Source organism: Thamnophis sirtalis, unplaced genomic scaffold (genome assembly GCF_051295495.1).
Source record: "Thamnophis sirtalis isolate CommonGarterSnake01/CBP01778 unplaced genomic scaffold, rThaSir2_p1.2 scaffold_12, whole genome shotgun sequence".
In the NCBI taxonomy this organism is placed as follows: domain Eukaryota; kingdom Metazoa; phylum Chordata; class Lepidosauria; order Squamata; family Natricidae; genus Thamnophis; species Thamnophis sirtalis.
Window position 1 is genome coordinate 22,421,638 of NW_028261392.1, and position 12,752 is coordinate 22,434,389.

Here is a 12,752-nt window from a genome sequence, read left to right on the forward strand (position 1 = left end):
CGTTGTAAATCACTCTTAACACTTTAAAAGGATCACGAGCTGTCACATGGCAGAAGAGTTTGAATTCAGGTGTTTGAAAGGCCCCTTCAGTCAGTCGCTTCCAAGCCTACATAAAGATTGGATGGGGAGGGCCACCACTGGTGGGTTTGTACAACCAACTCTGCCCCAATTACGAAACTCTTTTCTGGCCCCCATGCTGTGTTTGTTCGTATTAAAAGGAGATATATACCTCTGAAGCATCTGGAGATGCTTCATGTAGTATGAAATAGACAAAAAATATTTTACAGCATCCATAGAAGCAGTCAAAAAAATCAAGAGGGCAGCAACTGGAAACCCCTTATGGACTTTTCACGTACAAATAAAAAAAATCGATATTATTTATGATTTGATAATTAGAAAGTGAGTCAAGATGTGACTATAGAGACAGGGGCCAATTTATGATTGTATTATAACTGCTGTAAAGTTTATCTTCTCTTTCTTTCTTTCTTTCTTTCTTTCTTTCTTTCTTTCTTTCTTTCTTTCTTTCTTTCTTATTTATTGTCTCTACTAGATTTTTTATATTTTTAGGGTTTTTTTCCTTTTAGTTTTTCTTTTTTTCCTTTTTCACTCTATTTTCCTTTGTATTAGTCTGTATCGTGTTTAAAATTTTCATCTGGGGATGAAAAGAATACCAGATTGCCTGTCAGTTTGCATTATGGTAGTTTTTAAAAACAATTGCTATGCATTTTCTGTTTTAAAATACTCTTAGATTTATTATGATGAATCAATTTGAGATTATTTTTATTGCTTTATTGTAAACCTTGCTGGACAGCCCTAAAAGAAAAAGCAGTTGAGAAATAAATGAATAAGATCAATAATTACAATGATAATGCCCCTGCAAGGATCCTAAAACCATCCTACTGTTTTATAACATCCATGTATACTTAAAAGATAGGCAGTCATGAATTTAAGATGAAGTCAGAGTATATTCAAATGACATTTTATGTCATCTGTTTTCTAGCTATAATACCAAGAGTGTTACATCTTCAGTCGTGTCCCAACAAAGACAGAGGTCTTCACTAAGAGGCTAGTAAATTGTACTTATCACTGGAAAATCAAGTGTATCCATATGCAAGAAATTTTAAATATTCCCTTTCACTCTTCTGTGGTTTAGAGAAAATGAATAAGTTTTCCTGATTATATGTAGTGTGAAATAGACAAAAAATATTTCATGGCATCCATAGAAGCAGTCAAAAAATCAAGATGGCAGCAACTGGAAACCCCTTATGGACTTTTTACGTACAAAGAAAAAAAAGCAATATTATTTATGATTTGATGATTAGAAAGAGAATCAAGATGTGACTTTAGAGACAGGGGTCAATTTATGATAGTATTTATAACTGCTGTAAATTTATTTATGATTTGATGATTAGAAAGAGAATCAAGATGTGACTTTAGAGACAGGGGTCAATTTATGATAGTATTTATAACTGCTGTAAAGATTGGAATTATATCTTTTTCTCTTTCTTTCTTTCTTTCTTTCTTTACTGTATCTGCTAGATTTTTTTCATACTTTTAGGGTTTTTTTCTTTTAGTTTCTCTTTTTTTCCTTTTTCACTCTATTTTACTTTGTATTAGTCTGTATCAGGGGTGGGTTGCTAATCCTCGTGCACGCGCGCAGTTCACGCATGCGTCTTAGCGCCTGCGTGATGCTCCAGCTGCTCGCGGAGAATCGTGCAGGCGCTGTATGTGCCATGCGCCTGCGTGGAAGCACAGAAACCTTCAAAGACTGGTAAGGAGCGCGGGCGGGCGGGTGGCCCGTTCCCGGAAGTTACTTACTTCCGACCAACCAGTTCGCGGGGATCACCGCGAACCGGTTGAAACCCACCCCTGGTCTGTATGGTGTTTAAAATAAAGTTTGAAAGATAGCTGAACAGACACACATACACATATACATACACATATAGCAATGTGGCAGCATCAAACATCTGTTGATGCAAACATCAAGCGTCTGCTGATGTTTGGATTATTTTTTTCAGAGATATGCTCTTACTGGATTCCTCAATGGCTTCAGTAATGGCAGAGCTTCTAATGTACTTGGAAAATTATTTAAAATTCAGAGATGTATCTGCCTTCAAAGCAGCCAAAGTTGAATTTTATATCACAGTTCATATAACTGCCTCTGTGGTAGGAAGATAAGAGTCGATCCTCATCTCTTTTTTTCTGCCTTGTTAGATTTATGGGTTCCAGTAACATTGCTGGCGCTGGTCTTGGTTCTGTTTTTGTTCTTGGCTGGCCTTTTGGGGACGTTGAGTTAAGCCAGAAGCTTTGAGGGCAAAACTTTGAGTTGCAAATCAGGAGCTTATTTCAGAAGCTGCTAATGTGCCACCATCTTGACTTCTCCTCAGTTGATGTAACATATGGCATATATAGCCATGGCTGACCTCAAGAAAAATCTTATGACATTTATATGATGTCATAAAATGCTTTATGATCATTTTTTATTGTAAAATGTTGTATAAACCTTGTCAAATTTCAATCCCACAGGTTCAGGATTTTGGTCACATTCTGTAAGTTAGCTCATTTGGGGTATCATATTTTTCGGAGTATAAGATGCACCGGAGTATAAGACGCACCAAGATTTTGAAGAAGCAAATTTTTTTTTAAAAGGTTTTGCACTCTGCAGAGATTTGAACTGCCTATCTTTCGATCGACTAACTCAGTATCTTAGTAACTGAGCCACCGTGTCTTTAGTTTTAGAACATGTCAATATTTTTTTTGGCACTAAATAAATGCTTCTAACTTTTTCTTAGGTTTAAGCTTCACAGAGCCATTCTTAGAGCCAGACTTCCCAAGTTCCCCCCATCCACTAGAATTTTGGCTGTGGGATTCTGGGAGTTGAAGTCCACACGTCTAAAATTTACCAAAGTTGAGAAACGCTTCTGTGAAATACAACTCCCATTATCAGTGGTTTTCAAACGATATCTGCTTCAACGTTCATTGATATACCACATCACCTCTCCCACCCAATAAATCAGGTCTCAAACAAGCTGTACACTGCAGGAGTTGTTGCTTGACTATTGTTATGATGTTAAGCTTCTCTGGATCAGCAATAACTCAAATTTTGTTTTATTGATTTTTATTTGTTTATTTATATCCCACCTTTATTACTTTTACAAGCAACTCAAGGCAGTGAACACACCTTTCTCCTATTTTTCTCACAACGATAACCTGAACACACCTTAACATGTGAAGCATTAATACCATTTTATAAGGCCTTGGTATGGCCACACTTGGAATACTGCATCCAGTGTTGGTGTCCATGATTTTAAAAAGATGTGGAGATTCTAGAAAGAGTGCAGAGAAGAGCAACAAACATGATTAAGGGGCTGGAGGCTAAAACGTATAAAGAACGGTTGTCCAGTTTATTTAAAAGAAGTACTAGAGGTGATAGGATAGCAGTGGTTCAATATCTCAGGGGTTGCTACAAAGAAGAGAGAGTCAAGCTATTCTTTAAAGAACCTGAGGGTAGGACAAGAAGCTATGGGTGGAAACTAATCAAACAATCTAGAACTAAGGAGAAATTTCCTGACAGAACAATATCATAACTTCCGGAGGAAGTTGTGAATGCTCCAACACTGGACGTTTTAAAGAAAATGCTGGATAACCATTTTTCTGAAGTGGTGTAGGGTTTCCTGCATGAGCAGGGGGTTGGACTAGAAGACCTCTAAGGTTCCTTCCAACTCTGTTATTCTACTCTACTCACTGGCTTTCATGGCTAAGGCTAAATTTTAGGTTCATGTTTCAGAATCCTCAGACCTCGTAGGTCAAGAAAAACTCAGTATGTCTTCTTCTTTTTCTCTACTCAAGATTGTTTGGATCTTATTGGTGTTTTTATTATTATTTTAAAGAAGCTTTTCATGAAACAAGGAAGGCAACCTAGTCACAGGAAATCAGTGTATATATTGGAACCTTATGATGCTTAATGAGGTGGTCCATAGTCCCTGATGCAGCTTTCCAGGAATGTTTATTTATATAGCAATAGCAATAGCAGTAGACTTATATACCGCTTCATAGGCCTTTCAGGCCTCTCTAAGCGGTTTACAGAGAGTCAGCATATTGCCCCCAACAATCTGAGTCCTCATTTTACCCACCTCGGAAGGATGGAAGGCTGAGTCAACCCTGAGCCGGTGAGATTTGAACCGCTGAACTGCTGATCTAGCAGTAGCCTGCAGTGCTGCATTTAACCACTGCGCCACCTTGGCTCTTATACATCATCCTCCCAAATCACATGGCATATTCTCAGCGTATGCTCATTCAAAATGAAATTTTCAAACGTGATGGGAGAGATCACACATCTCCTGAGGCCACTTGCTATAACTCACTTGGTCTCAAATTGCTGACACTTCGAGGGAGCTGAAGAATCTGATCTTGCACAAGTCACTTGACTCCACTGCTTGAGCCAATAACGGTTTAGGAAAAATATTCCCACAGCCGGAATTTTTGCCTGAACAAAATTCCAGTAAATTGTCTGAAGCAAATATTTTAAATATATATTAAAATAATTAATAACTCCCTCCCAAAGTAGAATCCACTATTCTTCTGGTTCATAGTATCTGCTATCAACATGGATCGAAGAGTTACTCCATGAGATCTTGCCAATGATCATCATCATCTTTTAATGAACCTCATAATCCCTTGCAGGGTGGAGTCTGAGCAACTGAATGGAGCTTAGTGTTTACTGGATGAATGCCCTTCCTGTCACCAATGTGGAGTTAATATTCAGCAAACATATTCTTGTGCCCAGAAAGAGAACTATCTGCCTCTACCTAGGATCAAACTCTCAGCCTCCTGATTATGAGGCGAGACCTCCACCTCTAGGCCGCCACACTACTCAAGAGATCTTGCAGGTGATGTGCTAATAAATGTATAAAAACTGGCTCTGCTAGTTTTACTGCGACTGGTTCACCATGCCAGTAGTAGTCACAGAACACAGCTGATTAGCCCAATGAAATTGCCATTGTGGTTGAGCTCCGCTCTCAACTGGCACAACAAAATCCCAGAAAATTTGAGAATCGCCTCTCATTTCCGCTGATATGTTGGCTCTAGCACACCACTGGATCTAACCAGAGGTGGTATTTAGCCGGTTCTCTTTAGAGACAGGGGTCAATTTATGATGAACTGGTAGCGGCGGCTGCAGGAGGCTCTGCCCACCTGCCCCGACATAATGCGCGAGCACTGTGCATGCGCAGAAGGTGGTGTGCATGAACCAGGGACGTGCAGTCACTGGAGGCAGGGGAGGCGGGGGAGGCGGGGCCTCACCAGTCTCATGAGGAAAAGGAAATAATTTTTAAAATAATTAAAAAGGCCAAGGTAGTTGCTGCCATACTCCAAGTGACAGTGACTCTGAGTCTGCTTAGTGCTAACTGTAGGGGGAGACGAGAGAACTATGGGCCTCCTTTGCATAAGGAATTTTTCGCCTTTTAAGAGTTAAGCAAGGGTTAAAAGGTGAAAAATTCCATATGCAAAGGAGGCACGTGAGTCTCCCGCCTCCTGATCTGGGAGCAGCAAATCATGCCTTGCAGCCTTGCCTAAGTAAGTTGCTTTTTTATTTAATTTTTTACACTTTCATCATGGCGGGCGGACAAGAGGAGAGTTGAAATCCACAGCTGGAAAAGGGTTAGCCCTCTGGCACAGATAAAAGGATCATTTGTCCCTTTCTAAAGTAACAGACCTTCAAGAAATAGAATGCAAGTACAGGTAGTCCTCGAGTTACAACCATAATTGAGCCCAAAATTTATGTTGCTAAGTGAAACATTTGTTAAGTGAGTTTGCACCAATTTACAACTTTTCTTGCCACAGTTATTAAGTGAATCATTGTATTTGTTAATTTCGTAACATGGTTGTTAACTGAACTTGGATTCCCCATTGCCTTTGCTTGCAAGAAGGTCACAAAGGGGGGATCACATGACCCCGGGACACTACAATGGTCATAAATATGAACCTGTTTTGCCAAGTGCTTGAATGTGTTTATTGGACTTATACATACAGTTGAGGTTTATTGGACTTATATGCCGCCGTTCTCCCAAAAGACTCAGGGCGGCGTACAACATAAAAACACATATTACAGAAGTTAAAAGAAAGATTAAATAAAATATCCGAAAAACCCAATAGACATTTACAATGAGATTTAGAAATTAGATTAAAAATTAACAATTAAAATTAATAATTAATTTTATTCAGGCCAGAGCGGCTTGCTAAAAAGTCAACTTTTTAGGGTGCACTGCAAGGACCGGAGGTCGGGAATTATGTGACGCTCCGGGGGCAGCTCATTCCAAAGGGAAGGTGCTCCCACAGAGAAGGCTTTCCCCCGGGAGTCGCCAGCCTACACTGCCTGGCCGACGGCACCCTGAGGAGGCCAACTCTGTGGGATCGTACTGGATGGTGGGAGGCTACCGGTAGCAGTAGGTGGTCTCGCAGGTACCCTGGGCTTAAGCCATGGAGAGCTTTAAAGATCATAATTAACACCTTGAATCGCACCCGGAAAACAACCAGCAACCAGTGCAGGCCGCCTAAAAGGGGTGTAATATGGGAGAACCTAGGTACCCCATGACAACCCGCGTGGCCGCATTCTGAATCAGTTGAAGCTTCCGGGTGCTCTTCAAGGGCAGCTCCATGTAGAGAGCGTTACAGTAGTCCAGGCGAGAAAGGACGAGGGCGTGAGTGACTGTGCACAGGGCATCCCGATCCAGGAAGGGGCGCAACTGGCGTACCAGGAGAACCTGGTAAACCCCCCCCCCGGTCATGGCCGTCAGGTGTTCTTCTAAACTAAGCCACATATCCAGGAGGACTCCCAGATTGCGGGCCCTCTCTGGGGGGGCTAAGATTTCTGTATCACGTGACCATGGAGATGCTGCAACCGTCCTAAGTGTGAAAAACAGTCATAAGTCATTTTTTTCAATGTCGTTGTAACTTTGAATGGCCACTAAACAAACTGTTGTAACTACAAATGAATCCGACGAGCCACAGCAGGATAGTAGAGATGCAAATGCATTTGGTGGGAGGTCTTCTGAAGTGGCATTCCACTCTCTTTCTAATGCTGAAAGATATAAAAGGGAGGAAGGTCCAGGGTTGTGATCCAGCTGGTTCATGAGCACTTGGGTAGGACTGCAACAATTGTTATGATGGGCCATCTGCCAAAACAAGGCTTTTGTGGCCTGCCAGCACCCTGCGGAGCTGACCGCACATTCGGACAGTGAAGAGGTTGGGGAGGAACATCGGCCAGTCCTGGAGTTGAGGGCTCTGCATCAGAGGCAGAGAGGGGGGCAGAGCCGTATGCCAGTTATCAGCTGCCTCAGAGTCAGACATCAGTGAGGCAGACGAGCAGCTGGAGCCTGTTCCCAGTGTATGCATGCGCAGAATTGCCAGACGAAGGGAACAGCTAAAGAACAGGGGTCAACTTGGGAGTAAGGCCACAGATGGACAATGAATGGTGAAAGGGGAGTGGAGTTTGCAGGAGACAATTAGTTTGCTTAATTGGTTCATGACTCTCCGAGAGACGCCTTGCCAAGCTTTGCAAATATCAGCCTGGCAGCTCTCTAAGTCAGATAAGGTCTGTGACTGTAAATCCTCCCTTGAAAGACTTTACTGGATGTGAATGAGCAGAATTCCCAGCAAATTAATAAAAGGTTTTTTTTGTCAGGACAAGGAGTTTGCTGCAGGCTCTTCGGGAATCTCGGTCAGAACAATATCATTGAAAGAAAATCGAGACACCTGTATTTGTGGATTCTATCTGGCCCCAAGGGTTAAATAGAATCAAAGTTTTTCTCTTGTTCAAGTGTCACATGTAATCCATGCCTTTTATTATGGGATCATTTGCTTTCTGACACATCACACATATTGAAGGTATCATTTTTTTCCCTGTAACACATAAATTTATTTGATCCCCACCCACCAATAAATGCTTTTTGCTTTGCCTGAATTAGTTGGTGATTTTATATTCTTGGGTGAGGGCAAAGAAGCCCTCAGACTTGGAAATGTATAAGTGTCTATATCTCAGATTCAGAGATCAAGCTCTTCTCAGCTCCAGGCCAAACTGGCGGCTCCAGAAACTTAGCCAACAATGGAAGCAAGTCCTGCTTTTGAACCAAAACACGAAGTCTCCAATGCAAGACTTCACGTGAACAGGGGATCGTGAGAAAGGCAGAAAAATGAACTAATGGCCTATAATTTCTCCTGCTGTCATTTCAGAAATCAAGATAAGCCTCCCGAAGTATTTTCAAAGGCAGCTCTGCTTCCTTTCTCTCTCTCTCTTTCTCTCTCTCTTCCCCCTCACTCATTTCCTCCTTCCATCTGCAGCGTCCTTTTTCCTTCCTCCTATTAAAAACCTTGTGGAAAAGAGCAGCAATAATCCCTTTCACGTGTATTCCTCCTATAACGGGATTTTACACGAGACCGTTCTGCAACCGGGTTGAGGTTGGGAAGAAACATTCTTATTTTATAGCAAAGAAGAAGAAGAAAAAAGCACTTGCCGAAACCCGGGATCGAACCAGGGACCTTTAGATCTTCAGTCTAACGCTCTCCCAACTGAGCTATTTCGGCAGTTGGTCAACTTCTCTTCCAGACGAAGTAGAAAAAACTTGATTGATTCTTTTCTGCCGATTTTGCTGATCTCTGCGTTGTATTTAAAATAGCGGAAAGATCTGGTATAGGCTGCTTGAAAGTAGTTCTCCTTAATTGGCTGGTTCTTCTGCTGATAATAATTTGCATGCCAACAGGTGCAAATCACTCCGGGTTTTGCTTTGTTTTTTTCCGAGGCTGGTTTTCCAATACTTACCAAGGCACGGGCTATTTGTAAAACACACGTTCTTTCAACTAGAATAATCAGATATTCAGATCCGTGTGCAAATCTCACAGCTTAGCCCTTACTGCTAAGCTAATTGACACTGATATATAACTATAACCACCGGAGAGCAGTTCTAGCTATTTGAATTGCACCACGAGGAATCCCAAAGCTGCTTTTTCGACTGGACTTTCTGGTTGTTCTTTAAAGACGTTTCGCTTCTCATCCAAGAAGCTTCTTCAGCTCTGACAGGATAGTTCCATTCCCCATTATCCTGTCAGAGCTGAAGAAGCTTCTTGGATGAGAAGCAAAACGTCTTCAAAAGAAAGAAAGAAAAAAGCAAAGTCCAGTTGCCTCCTGAAAAAGCACTTCTGGGACTTCACATATATATTTAGTTTAGATGCCCCTTTTCTCCTTAAATGCATAAGGTGAAATGTATTGGGAAATATTGTGCAATGTAGCATCCTTTTATAACAAAGGCACTCTGTCCGTTTTCCTTTATAAAAGACTATAAAGCTGATTGTTTTCCATATGCTGCCTCCAAATGCTCAGAGGCCCAGCTTTAATGGGTGTGTGGGAAGTTATCATCCAGCCCTCTCCCAGGAAAATGAAATATCCTAGGAAATATTGAAAAGGCAGAATATTTCTCTGGATGTGAAAAGAAACATGTTTCAAAAGACAGAATAGTTGCCTATAGCTTTCTGCCCATCCCCAGCTAATGGGCCATTAAGATGGCAAGGCCAGCCCACTTTACATAATAAAGACTTCTCCTCACTGCAGCTGTAGGGGGAAGGGATATTACTCAACTGACCACAAGGCAACCGAGAACTCATCACAGCCTAGTAGCCCCCTGCATGGCACCATGGGAGTCTGACAACCAGTCAGAATACATTTCTTACACAGGAACAGGAAACAGAGAGGTGGGACTGAACAGGGTATAAAAGCCTAGCAAGCCCCTTCCTCAGCCCTTCTCTTCTTCTCCATCAACATTGAAGCATGTGATCCCCTTTTCTGTTCAGGGCTCAAGCGATGTGGCCCTGTCCAACAATAAACCATCTTTCCAAGCAGCCTCCATGTCTCCAGTGTCTTCTTCCCCACTTGGAGCTGAACCCAGAAGGACATTTCTTTCAACAGGTGAACACCTTATTAGATCAATAATGAAGAATTTAGCAGATGGATCTACAAACACCAATCCAAAAAGAGGACCTTCCTTTTCATTTACCTTTTTCATAAAGTCTTCAAAGAACCAGAAAGTCCAGTTGCCTCTTGAAAAAATACCTTTGGGACAACCATGACTTGGATGAATCTCCATAAACATCTATCACTAGGAAGTCTTCAGTTAAAACATCAGTGCAAGTTGCAATGGAACCGAGCAGCTGCGTTATTGTGCAGGTAAGGGTCATATAGGAGCGATGGAAAATGTTCTTTTGAGCAAAATAAGCTGCTTTTTCACCTTAATCTCGGTGCGTGAAATCGGCTGCGCTACCCCTGCCCACGTCCAGAGGGCGCTTCTCCGCCCCGTCCTTGCTCCGTCTCTGCCGCGTTCCTAGCAAGATTCTCTTGGCAGAGAGCGAGAAATCTGTGCCCCCGTCGATCATCATCAACCCTTCTCTTCAACAGCCTGCCTCTCGGAGCCCCTCGGTCTCTAGGGTAAATAATCCAACTGTTTGGTGAGGGCTCACTACAGATATTACATTATTTTCATTGTCATTTTTTTTTTACAAGCAGCAGTTGTCAAGATTGCCTAGAGCAGGGGTCTCCAACTTTGGCAACTTTAAGACTTGTGAACTTCAACTCCCAGAATTCCTCAGCCAGCAAAGCTGAGAGCAAAGGAATTCTGGGAATTGAAGTCCACAAGTCTTAAAGTTGCCAAAGTTGGAGACCCCTGGCTTAGAGTAGTTTCTGAACTCAGCAACTTTAAACAGAGTGGACTACAACTCCCAGAATTCCCGACCAGGGCTTAATAGAAAGGCTCAGTTTAAAGATGCTGAAGTTGAGAAATTCTACTCTAGGTAATCTTGACCACTGCTGGCCGTAAAGAATAATGAAAGTAATCTTTATAATAATATGATATGATATATGATATGATATGATATATAATACTATACTCTGGTATGGTATGCTATGGTATGGGTATTGGTTTTAATATAGTACAGTACAGTATAGTATAATATTACTTTCATTACTATCTTTCTATCTATCATCTATCTATCAATACACACACACACACAAAACAAAGTCATCTTTTTTTTAAAAAAAGAAACCAACTATCAATATAAATTAGGATCAAAATCTACTATATAATTTTATACTTACCAACAGTTGCCTGGTTTACTAAGGAATACATTACTGTAATATCTCTACAAAATATTGTGTGATATGACAATCTCTGCTTGCTTACTCTTTTACTAATACGTGTATAACTGCATCCTTCCATTAGAAGAAAATATTTCCTTTTTAAAATCAAACATAGTTCCAAAAACCATTTCTTGACATCTGGAATATTATATTTCCAATTTCTCAATAAGCCTTCAACCCAGCCTAATACAACATAATTCCTGATAAAAATTCCAGAATTTTAGTACATAGTTCAACATTACATTAACATCATTTATTTTTAAAAACTTTCCCCCATGATTCATTGGATTATGGGACGCTGGATTCAGTTCCATTGGATTTCACTCACAACCAGATTTTTTTTTAAAGGAGAAATGTACACATCAAACTGGCAAAGTACTATACTGTATCATTATTTGAGCAATTTCAGCTATCAAGTTACTCAGCCAAGTACCAGCATTAAGTTAGATACATCGAAACCCAAATAAAAAATCAGCATATCAACTGCTTCCATTAATCATTTTCCATTTCAGCTTGGCTACGTTTTTTCCCCCCTAAAATGAAAATGATTAATGGAAGCAGTTGATATGCTGATTTTTTACTTGGGTTTCGATGTATCTAACTTAATTTAAGCCATTGATTGAGGGCTTGAATTTAACTTTGTAATTATGAAAATTCAGATGACATACTGAACGGATATACCTATCATTGATGCTACTGGCTGGGGATGATGGAAGAGAATCCAATTGGCATTTGAGCCAAGTGTTTAGGGAGTATTCTCCTGCTACAGTTTTTACAGTCTTCACAGGTTACTTCTTGCAGCTATTTTAATTATTGGAAACCATTTAGTCACTGTTGCGAGATTGGCTGTCATATAAATTACTTGAATAGATGAAATAACATCTACAGGGCTCCCAACTCTGATCACCCCGAGAGGCAACAGTCCACACAGCAGAAAGTCTACAATAGATATGTTACCGGTAAGTACAATTCTAAGAGCAGATAGAATTTTTATTTATTTTTTCTATAGGAGAGTTAGTTTCGAACTGTTTCTAAATTCCACTCATAATTTTGTTTTGACCATGAACATGCTGTGGAGAAAATAGTGTATGCTTTTCAAGCAATTCTGGAAAGGGTGTTATTGCTATATAGTACATTCAATTGCTACCACTAATTATATGGTTATCAATTCTTGAGGGTGGTGTGACACTTTCTCATCCATAGACTCTATCCTTCCGTTCAGGTCAACTAGAGCAGTGTTTTTTAACCTTTTTTGTGCAAAGGCACACTTTTTTCATGAAAAAAATCACGAGGCACACCACCATTAGAAAATGTTTAAAAAATTTAACTCTGTGCCTATATTGACTATATATAAAGTAATTCTCCCACGGCACACCTTACACTATGTGTACACTAGTGTGCCGCGGCACAGTGGTTGAAAAACACTGAACTAGAGAGTCTACTTAAGATCTTGCCCTCATCAAATTAAAGGGAACATGGGCAAAAGGAAGAACATGGTCCCAGATCTCCTGTTTTCAGGAAACCCTTTAATGTTTAATATTTTTAAACAGGCACTTGGATGAATGTAATGCTT

The 12,752-nt window shown here is 40.6% G+C and overlaps 1 non-coding gene across 1 annotated transcript; it reads right to left on the reverse strand.

Moving 5' to 3' along the window:
• Nucleotides 1-8,507: 8,507 nt before the first annotated feature.
• TRNAF-GAA (transfer RNA phenylalanine (anticodon GAA)) lies at nucleotides 8,508-8,580 on the reverse strand. Its single transcript has one exon. It is a non-coding gene; the product is annotated as a tRNA-Phe (tRNA).
• Nucleotides 8,581-12,752: the final 4,172 nt, after the last annotated feature.